Below are 11,158 nucleotides of genomic sequence, written 5' to 3' on the forward strand. Positions count from 1 at the left end.
ATTTACCCTGGTCACACTAGCACCACTGGGTGGAGGAACAGGCAGTGTTGTGCTCATAAAATTCCTTGCTGTCAGGTTCCTATTTTCTCTCCAGTTCAGACCCCAGGACCTCGACTCTTCTATTGTCAAAATCCACCCCAGTTCTTCTCTATAATGGTCAACAGCATGTCAAAATGACTTTCCTGTCTATCATGCTGGCTCCCCAAGTATCATGTTAAGAGAGATGTAAAATATGAAATGTGAAATATTCTCAAACAGGCATGACCACAAATAGAACTAGTTATAACTCTATTTCCCATATCACTTAGTGATTTCTTTTTATTTTATTTAAAAAAAATTTTTTTAACGTTTATTTATTTTTGAGACAGAGAGAGACAGAGCATGAACGGGGGAGGGGCAGAGAGAGAGGGAGACACAGAATCCGAAGCAGGTTCCAGGCTCTGAGCCATCAGCCCAGAGCCCGACGCGGGGCTCGAACTCGCGGACCGCGAGATCGTGACCTGAGCTGAAGTCGGACGCTTAACCGACTGAGCCATCCAGGCGCCCCTGATTTCTTTTTATTTTAATTCAAAACAATTCTCTCCTGATCAGTGCTCTCCACTCTTGCTAAATAAAATAAACAGTTCTCAATCTTCCACATTCAAGCCAACTGACCACTCCCACCCTCCTGAAATGAAATCCTTGCTCCCTTCCCCTCCCCACCCCCCAGCCATGATCCAGCAGTTTCCAGGGTTTCCTTCTATTTCTCTCACTATCCCTTATTTCATCCTTTACAGGCTCATCCTTCATTACTTGGATGCATGGATTTGAATTTCTTAAGACTTTGGTCCTAGCATTCTCTTCTACCACTCATTTTATAATCTTTCTCTAGGCCGTCATATCCATCTATGGATCATACCCATCATATCCACAACTATGAATTAAAGATGTGTCACGAGTTTATATCCAAACTGTAGAGCTTTCTGACAAGCTCCACACCCATAATCCAATATCTTTTTTGCTCTGTTCTGTCCTGTAATGTTTCCTGAAGAACTCAAACTCCACATGTCCAACTGAACTTAGCATCTGTCTTTGCAAACTTGTTTCTCCTCTAGCGTTACCTGACACTTCTCATGGGCTCCACATAAATATTGCAGAAGATGGCCTGTCAGTTTACCTCCTCTATGTCTCTTGAATCCATTCACTTTTTAGAAATCATGAACATCTCATCCTTCCTCCCCTTGGCCATGCTATCAGTATCTCTATGCTGAAAATGTTTAAATGGTTTGCATTACTATTCCCCTTGCCAACCCATACTCTGCATTCTAGCCAGAAATATTTTTTTTTTAATTTTTTTCAACGTTTATTTATTTTTGGGACAGAGAGAGACAGAGCATGAACGGGGGAGGGGCAGAGAGAGAGAGGGAGACACAGAATCGGAAACAGGCTCCAGGCTCCGAGCCATCAGCCCAGAGCCCGACGCGGGGCTCGAACTCACGGACCGCGAGATCGTGACCTGGCTGAAGTCGGACGCTTAACCGACTGCGCCACCCAGGCGCCCCAGAAATATTTTTTTGAAATACCAAATAGATGATGTAACTAATTACAATCTCCCTTCCCCTCCCCCAACCTTCACATTGGTCCCTAGGATAAAAACATATTATTCACTATGGCTAAAAAGCCTTTCATGGTGATGGCCCCTGATCACATCTCTGGACTCCAGCTGTTCACCCCTGCCCTCTGTACTCCAACCACTTGATTTTCCTCCGGTTTCTCACATTGCTTCTTCTTTCTGCTTTCCATACATCATGGCTTTCCACCCCTTCCACGTCATGCCTTCTGCCTGTACTCCTTGTCTAGTTGACGCCTATCATTTAGATCTCATTTTCCAGAACCTTGTGTCTCTTCTTTGTGGCATATTTAGAAGAGTGTCAGTTTCATACCTATTTGTGTCATCCTTTTATTGTCTGTCTTTCCCACAAGCCTGTAGGCCCAGTGAGGGCAGGGGATACCTGATGCAGTTCATTGTATGCTGAGAGTCCAGACATAGTGGGTACTCAGTAAAGTTGACTTTATCAAAGGCATGTGTATAAAATGAGTATGAAAATAAACACATATAAATTCAGCGAGAAAAGCCTACCCATTGCATAGCGTTTGAAAATTCTAAAGATAAGCACAGTATTGAGATCAGTAAAAGAGCATTGGGAACTTTTAGAGGATTTAAGAAATTAAAGTAGGAGGGCTTCCTTTCTCATACAGATTTAGTAGTGGGTAGATGGAAGTGACAGGGATTTTTTTGTTTGTTTAATTGGGTACAAAAGGTGGTTTTATTAAAGCATGGGGAGAGGACCCATGGGCAGAAAGAGCTGCCCTGGGATTCTGAAGAGCAATTGATTGTATACTTGGGAGTTAGGGGAGGTAAAGACTAGAGGAAGTGTCCAAAAGGATATTCATATGTTAAAGAAGACTCACAGGATCCTGGAGGCCTAGCTATTGTCAAGCTAAGGTTGATAGGGATTTTTTGAATGAAAAACTTCACTTGGGCCCAAGCAACTGCTTTAGCATGTAAGAAGTATGCCATGGTATGAAAGTAGTACTTGCCAACCCTATTCTTGAGATTTTTGCCCCTGCATATGTTGAACAAGAGCCATTGCAAGGAGAGGAAGGGATGACTGAGACCAGGGACATGCTGGGGAGGCAAAAGAGAGAAGAGGTTTCAAGAATGTTTTAGTCTCTGGATTGTGGATATTCTGCTGGTTATGCCTTTTTATATCCTTCCTTCTAAAATCCATGTCATTTCATGCAATATAATTGTCTCTACTTCCATATGGCGACAGAATTCTAGCAACTATATCAGGATCTCAATAAATAGGCAAACTGAAAATGTTGCATAAGTTGTTTTCCCTCACTTACTTTCCAAATAGGAACTCCCCAATAATAAAACACAAATTTTGTAAATTAGCATAGTATCAGTTATGAATGTAATTTTGCAATTATGAGACTAAAAACATTCCACAATGAAATAAGAAATGCCATCTGATTTTGATTTAACTCAAAGGGGGAAAAACACATTCCATTTAAGAATGACAAATAAAGCTGTCAATGTGATCCATTTATAGCCCCTCAGAGAATGCCACAAATCCACATAATGTTCTGAGAAGCTAGTTATTGTATTTGCTCTCTCAGAGAAGGCGTAGAAGTCCCTGACAGACTGTTATCCAAGGAAACTAAGGTTAGGGGGAATAACTTACATTAGTCAACATCCTAGGTGCATATGCCTTAAAGGGGAGAAAGAGAGCTTTAGGCACCTTATTTAAATAGTGTGCAGCAGAGGAAAGGGTGGGGGATAAGGAAGTGATGGGGTATAAGACAGTGGAGAAAACGGTTTTCCTCATCTGTCCCCACCCCTCCCCTTCTTAGTTCATGCGGTCTTACTGCCCTAAGGAGGCTTCTTTCTGTAAGGCCTGATAACAAAAAGAACAGAAGGTTATTACATCTTAATCATAAATGTCCAAAGTGCCAGTTATTTGTGAACATTTCTTATAGGTTATTTCAAGCTCAGGTACGAAGACACTTGCCATAAACAAACGTTGGAAATATAATCACCATTCCTTATTATGATAATAAAACTTCCTTCTTTTAAGAACCAGTTTGCTGTTAAATACACATACAGGTATTCATATTTAAGTATATATAAAATATGGCCCTCTGCAAGACATAACTGATTATATTTTTCTCCTTCACATTGGCTGTTAAAAAACTGAGAACAAAATTTGTTACTATCTTCTAGCAAGAGTGTTGAATTTCATGGCATAAATTTTGAGTATGAATCTCTCTACTGGCCCCATCTTATGTTCTTAGCCTTATTTTTTTTCCTTTGACTTATTTTTTCATACCTATTTGAAATATATTTTATATTGCTGTACAGTATGTATTTTTATTAGCCTTTCTCTATAAGCCTTAAATCCTTTCCAGCATATAAATAAAACATTCAACATTTATAGATAGCCTTTTTTTCCCTTTGGAGGGTTGCACAATTTTCCCAAGGCAACATATAATTTATTACGATAGTATTACTATAGATGCATGAATATTAACACATTGGGATCCGTAGTAATTAAATTTTTGTGATATTTAGTTTAATATTTCAGTTAGATTTTCTTTATATATATATGCATATATATATACATACATATATGTATATATATACATATATACATATATATACATATATATAAAGAAAATCTAACTGAAATATTAAATATATATACATATATATATATATTTTTTTAGAATGGGATTCCTAACCTGTGGTCCATGGACTCAAATTATGTGCAAAATTTTGAGCATGTAAAATTTCATTAATGAGGCACTTCATGATTTTAATCCAATTCTGAAAGTTGATTTTGACCCAAAAGGTATAAAAAAATTACTGCTCTGCAGTGGGATGACAGTAGAAGACCAAATATTGGTCTTCTGACATTCAACTAATTGACAGAATATTTACTGACTGCCTACTAAGTGCCTGGCACTGTAATAGATACTCAGTAGCATTTAGAGCAGTAGACAGCAGTAAACAGGTAGGCTTGACCTCTGACCACAGGGCGCTTCTAGTCCAGTGGGGATGAGAACAGATAACAAAAAAATGAACATAAGCAATATCTGAGGGGAGAACATTTGAGATGGAGGGAGCAGCTAATGTGAAGACCTTAAGGGAAATGTTGTTCTAGGAAATAGAAATATGAATGGTAGATCTCCGAATTCACTTTCAGTACTTCAGTCTAGAAATATCAGACTAATGATCTTATGCATGAAAGTTAGAAGTCTTTTCCTTGTTTTCATTCTTTTAGGAGTTAAAATTCCTAATGTGAGGGAAAAGTATCCTCAGAAAAAGAACGCGATGTATTTTACTATACACTAAATTCATTCAATAAATATTTGAGTCTACCATCTTGAAGGTACAATGGGACATGCCCTCAAGGTGCTCAGCACAGACCAAATAAAATATAACTGCCATACATGTAACTATAATGTACCTTAAACCAATCCTTATTGTTCTGTACTGTAGGTTTATGAGCCAACTAAATTCTAGGGCCCAGACGCTTTAATATATAGTTTGAAACCCAAAGCTCTCTAGAAAGGCACCAATCACCCTGTAAAAGTTGAAGATGGATGAGCTGGAGAAAGCAACACATAATGAAAATTGGGATTAGAAATTCTTTGAAATAAGAACACTGTACTCTGTGGTTTGGAAAATGCTCCAAATAGCCCTTGCTGTATAAATAAATAAATTAAGATGTGACTAAAGATCATAAATATCTCTCACATTTTTAGATGTTTTCCTGAAATAAATTCTTTATGCACATATTAAATAATATACTGATAAGATGAAGACGACACTGAGGTCACAGAATTCTATGTGACGCTTAACTGGGTACTGGAAACCACGTGAGAACTCTATGCCCATGCCCTTGGAGGTAAGGGAGATTATTAGTTCTATTTTACAGATTGGGAGAAACTGAGGTTTGGAGAAGCAAAGCAATGTGGTCACAAAGCTAGTCACAGGAGGCAGCAGGGATGGGAACCTCAATGGTCTGACCCCAGAGCCCTTATGGTCCCATCTTCGGTGTTCTCAGTCAGCTCTGTGGAGGCAGGTTGCTTCATGAATTATTTCTGATAAACTCATCCGCTTTGCAGTTTAAATGGCTTTGGGGAGCATTTTGAATGATTAGTCTGAGCTTATCATGTGCAAATTAATTTAAATATTAGCCAAAATGATATAGGTAAGATGGCAAATCTATTAAGAGTAACACATGCAATTAAAAAACGTCTCCTTGACTTGGGATCAGAGTATATGATTTAGATTGTCCTTAATATTCCCTCTTCTAGGAAAAATAATGAAGAGTTGAATGTATTTATTTTAAAATCCTCAGAAGTACAAACATTATTTTACTAACCAGTTTCTGCCTTCACAATTTTTGATAAAGAAATTTTAACTTGGAAAAGGGACATTTTAAAGCTTTCTCCAAATCCAGATCAAACAATCATTTTTCTCTTGTTTTACTCCCCCTGAAACCGCTCTTGCAGGCTGCTGGGCGACCACGCCCCCTTCAATAATAACAAGGGCAGTAGCAGCAGGAGCAGTGGATCATAGCCCCGGGGAACCCTGATTATATTATGTTATATTATCACATATTTATGCTGTGTCACCCACTGTGCCAAGCACCGTACAACTTCATTTTACCCTCACTACAACCCTATTAGCAGCTCCTTTTATTATTCCCAATTCCCAGCTTAGGAGATGGGGGCCCAGGGAAACTGCACACACACACAGAAGGCTTCCCAGCTTGTTAATGGAGGAGCTTACACCAGGCCTACTGACCCTACAGCTGAGGCTGCCTGCAATTTCTCTCTGTGATCTCCCTTTGTCTGATCCTCATCCCTAACTGACACATCAGTAAAGACACACTTTTTCCCAGGATAGGCAGTCTAAACCCTTTAGAATTTAAGGCTGTCCACAAGCTGGGCTTTCAAAAACCAGCCCAAGCTAATTTTTCCACATTCCTTACTAAATACCCTCAAAGCCTAAAGGAACCTGCCTTCTGTGAAAGCTTTAAGAAGTCTCTTAAACCCACAATACAGCTAAACTCTTCTGCTCTTAATGGCCCAGTTCACATTCCACTTTTCCAAGCTACCTTCCAGACTCACCAACCTAAGTAGTCTGAAGAGCTGGCCTCTGCTGTCTACACTGTAGATGACTCTGATGTCCACAAGGGCTTTGGCAGCCTGGGGTGGGGGTGGGGGGTCCATGGAATAGTATGAGCGTTCTGTCGGAAAGTGCTCTCAGGAGCACATTCAGAGCTTTTATCAGTTTCTCAAAACTTAACAACCACTCAGCATTACTACCCCCCCTTCCCTGCCCCCCGCCGCCCCAACCCAAGTCCTGGAAACTAATAACATTAAATGCTAATGTTCACTGAGCAAGGTTCCCAGATTTAGCAAGTAAAAATATATGGGACATGCCTATACTAAAACATGATTTGTGCATTTGAAATTCAAATTTAACCGGGCATCCTGTGCTTGATCTGCAACCCTGTCCTTGAATGTTTTGTGGATATTAATCGTATCTCTCTACTATACTGAATATAGTCATCTAGAGGGCAGGGGCTTCATTATTGCTCCACAGAACTTAACACTTAACCTTTATTGCTAATTACTGATTTACTTTTGCAGTCCAATAGAAATATTTTGGAATGTTCCTGATTTGGGGCCAGTATCAAACATAGTAACTATATCATGGTTTTACATACATGGCTTTGGCTACAAGGAAACAGATTCCCATCATACCCAGTATGCTGTTTGCTAGATTGAAACACATTACACATCTTCCCCAATTATCTTTGTTTAAAAAAAACGTTTTGTAAGGAATCTGGGAAAATCAAAACATACTAAAATAATTACTGGATCTCAAAGTGAGGTCTTCAGACTATTTGATTGAGAAAATCTCGAAAGGTGTTAAAAATGGGTCCAATCTCAGACCTATTAATTCAGAAATGTGCAGAAAGGCTCTAAGCAATCTGGGTTTTTAAAAAGCCTTCCAGATGATTTTTATGCCCTCTAAAGTTTAAGGACTGCTTTTTTATGGGATGTAATACTCTAGCAAGGATTGCTCTTTAAGTTAGAGAAGAAAAGTTATTTTAGTCCTTAAAAACAAGCCATCATCATTTGGAGTTCAAAATATCAATCATCTTTTAAATGTATCTTGAATCTATCATGGTAGTGGTAAGTGCTCAGCACTGTCATTTTGCCATTTGGAGCTCTCCAGCATTTAAACAGAACTGGTAAACTAATGATAGGTATTAAAAGTCTGTCTGGTGGATCATTAAAATAGTAAATGAGTTACTGAAATTTATACAGGCCATACAAAATTTAAAACTTAGATTATCTGAAGTAGAATGTTCTGCTGTGTACTAATGTTGCTATCCAGGATTGGTCTGGAAACCTAAGCCTCTTTGGAATTTCTGGGGGGAAAAAGCATCACTACCTAAAGCTCCCTTCCCCTGTTCATTGGGTGGTCCCCGAGATTTTTGACTCCTTGGTGAAAGGTGTGCTGTTCTGGAAGTCAGGATGTATCTGTTACATATTTTATGTTCTGTGTGTCCTCATGAATAAAACAATGGTTTGGACCATTGGATGGTCTCCAATGCCCTTCTAAACCCAAGTTTTTATTATCATTCTGAGGTTCAGATTTCTCTGTTGTAAAGTATGGGGGTTGGACCATGTTCAGTGTGTCTGCTTGTCCTGTGTGTCCCAGGGTTGTCCTGCCGTCTCTGTTGCTATACTTGGATCCCCATTCATAATTCAGGCTCACTGTAACAGTGTAAGATTGGTGATACTTCATTTAGGTTTTCCCAGGGATGGGACGATATATTGGCCATTAGCACATGTCCTTTGTAGGAAATAATTATTCATTATAGAATTATAATCATATAATTCATAATTATTCAACATATACTAATTGATCATCAACTATGTGCTCTGTGTCACTGTGGTAGACCTTGGGAATACAATAATGGAAAAAGTCAGACAAGAGGAGCTCTGGTCTCACATGGCTTACAGTCTGATGGTGGGAATGATGGAGGAGAAGATAAAAACACCAACCACATATATGCTGATGTGTAAATAAAGTAAGTGCAGTTGGTCATCAGTGTTAGAAGGGATCACTAGGCCTGAGCTAGAAAACAACAGAAGAGTATTTAGGAAAAGTCTCTTGGAGGAGGTGATATATACTTGGACCCACAGGAAGGAAAAAAGACCAAGGAGGGGGTTGGAGAAAAGGTCAGGGCAGGGAAGAATATTCTGGAAGCCCGTGGGAGGAATAGTTTAATGTGGTTGGCATCTAAATATCCTTTCCATCTCTGAGAGATCATTTAATCCAAAACTAGAGAAAGGAAATCAAAGGCCCAGAGGGTTTAAGGTCAAATGGCCAGATAGTGGGAGAACTCTTCCATGCCTTAGTCTAGAACATAAGCCCTTCTTAGGGATCAGGCTCACAATGCAGCAGTAAGTACCACAATGCTTTGCTTCAAATCCTGGCTCTTTGCTTGTCCTTGGGGACCAGAGCTTCTTTGAGACTCAGTTTTCTTTTGTGTGAAATATGGATGACATTTGCTGCATCAGGGACTTAATGAGATAAGGTGGCGCAGTGCCTGATGTATCATAGCTGCCTGATAAATGCAAACTCTTTTGATTTTTCACCTAGTGCACTTTCACCCATACCAAGCTGTTGGAAAATAAGTAGGGCAGAGGTTAAGTTACTTGGATAAAGGAAGAGTGCTGGCAGAGGAGAAGTTCTGGAATACTGGGCTGGGGCCTGTTTAGCGGCTGTCCATCTGAGAGCTGAGTGGAGAAAATGAGAAGAAAAGGCCACTGAAGGTGGGAAGATGTCAAGGAAAGACATTCCCAACTTCATGGTTTTGCTCAGAGCTTAATCTGTTAGTGGTGAATCTAGAGTTGTCTTCATAAGACAGCGAAGACCATCCATAGTAATATTTATACTTAAAATTAGCATGTAAGAAGCAGATTTTACTTTAGGAAACCAGTAAGCAGAAAAACGACGTACTTTATTATTAAATACATGTAAAGAGAAAAATATGATGTTATCATGTCACTCAATCCACTGGGAACAAATTAATCTAATTATCTGCAGGATATTAAAATAATTGCTCATATTAAGGATGCTTAAAAACCAAGCCCATGGTATTGGAAGAATGAATAATTTATCCAAGTAACTATAAAGATTTTCTTCATTATGGACAAAACCACAGATTGAACTTCAGCCTTAAAATATGGAGAGGCATATTTCGTGGATTAAAGTGGACTATCTATAAGGCCACAAAATCTGTTTGCTCTCTCCTTAGAATTCCCCAAAACATAAGGGAATATTTATGGTTCAGGCACACTCAAACCAGGGCTGAATATTTCTTAGTTTCAGAAGTTCACTGGGTCCCTTTCCCCCCAGCCATAAGGTAAGTGCCATTCCATATATAACTTTTTGAAATGCTGCTTACTTTATGATTCTCTGCCGATGGTGCCTTATGGGAGAAATTTTATTTCAAAGTTTCATAGGATGTGAATTGAACTCATTATTTTACTCCAAACTCATTGTTTAATTGACAGGAAACATGCATTCTAAATCATCTTGTATGCATGGCAGAAGCAGCTACATAAATTTAACAATGGGTGGATTATTACTATTTTGCATATTTATGGAATTTTATATTCAGGAAGCATTTTACAAATCTTTTATTAGTTAATCCTTACACTTACGAGTGAGTCTGACAGGTGGTAAACAATGCTTTGGGTTTTAAATTGCCAATTCGTGAAAACTTTAATGGGGAAAAAAATCTACAGCATTCTTCCTTGCTCCCAAACTTGCCAAGAGCACATTTTTGATACTTTTTTCCTCTCACCAGGGACCAAGGCTAGAGGCCTGGAAGCAGGTTCGTGCCCACCAGAAACACAGTATTACAAAAAGGGTACATACTGGGCTCTGTCTGGGGTCAGGTGGCCAACACCAGGGGAAACCTCACAGACACCAAGGTGATTATTGACAGCGTTCCCAACAAAGCTGCATCCCAGTAATAGAGACATAGAAAAACACGTAAGGAAGCAATTTTTCTAGAACTACACAGTAAACTTGGTTTTTAGTTCTAATGAGGCCATACCTACTGGACTCACTATGTAATGCCATCATCAGTTCTCTTAAGATGAATGCATGTATATTAAAAGAATAAACCTAACTCAAACTAAAAGAGTGTATTTCCTTTTTTCAAAAAGTCACAAGTTAAAAACGCTAAGCTCCTTTGAACACTCACTTCAGACTTTTCGGATCCTCCAATCTGCCCCTCCTCCAGATACCAGAGATGTTGGAGAGCAGGGCACGAAAGCCTCCGTGGATCAGTCTCATTGTTGACCCAAACCTTTTACAGCCTGGGGCTTTCAGAGCTAACAAACCAAGAAAAATCAATCACACATCACCTGAGGGCTGGACACGAGGAGCCACAGATGCTGCACCTACTTTCTGAAGACTCCAGCTTGGACATGTCCTGTCCAGATTCTAATCTCTTCTGACTGACAGTGACTCTATCCCTCTAATCCCTCAGGCCCCCAATTCCGC

General features: G+C 39.3%; 1 protein-coding gene across 6 annotated transcripts in view; it reads right to left on the bottom strand.

Annotated features, from left to right (window-relative positions):
• The window catches only part of RHOBTB1 (Rho related BTB domain containing 1), a 125,522-nt gene that overhangs the window by 113,460 nt on the left and 904 nt on the right, over nt 1-11,158 (bottom strand). Inside the window, exon 1 of one of the 6 annotated variants that reach the window (XM_040485116.1) lies at nt 10,857-10,982. The exons of the other annotated variants lie outside the window; for them this stretch is intronic. The gene's annotated coding sequence lies outside the window, so the exon portion shown is untranslated. Of the gene's footprint in view, nt 1-10,856; nt 10,983-11,158 lie in introns of those variants that run through there. 6 annotated transcript variants of the gene reach the window in all.

Source organism: Herpailurus yagouaroundi, unplaced genomic scaffold, assembly GCF_014898765.1.
Source record: "Herpailurus yagouaroundi ecotype Mexico unplaced genomic scaffold, PumYag 163, whole genome shotgun sequence".
Classification (NCBI taxonomy): Eukaryota; Metazoa; Chordata; class Mammalia; order Carnivora; family Felidae; genus Herpailurus; species Herpailurus yagouaroundi.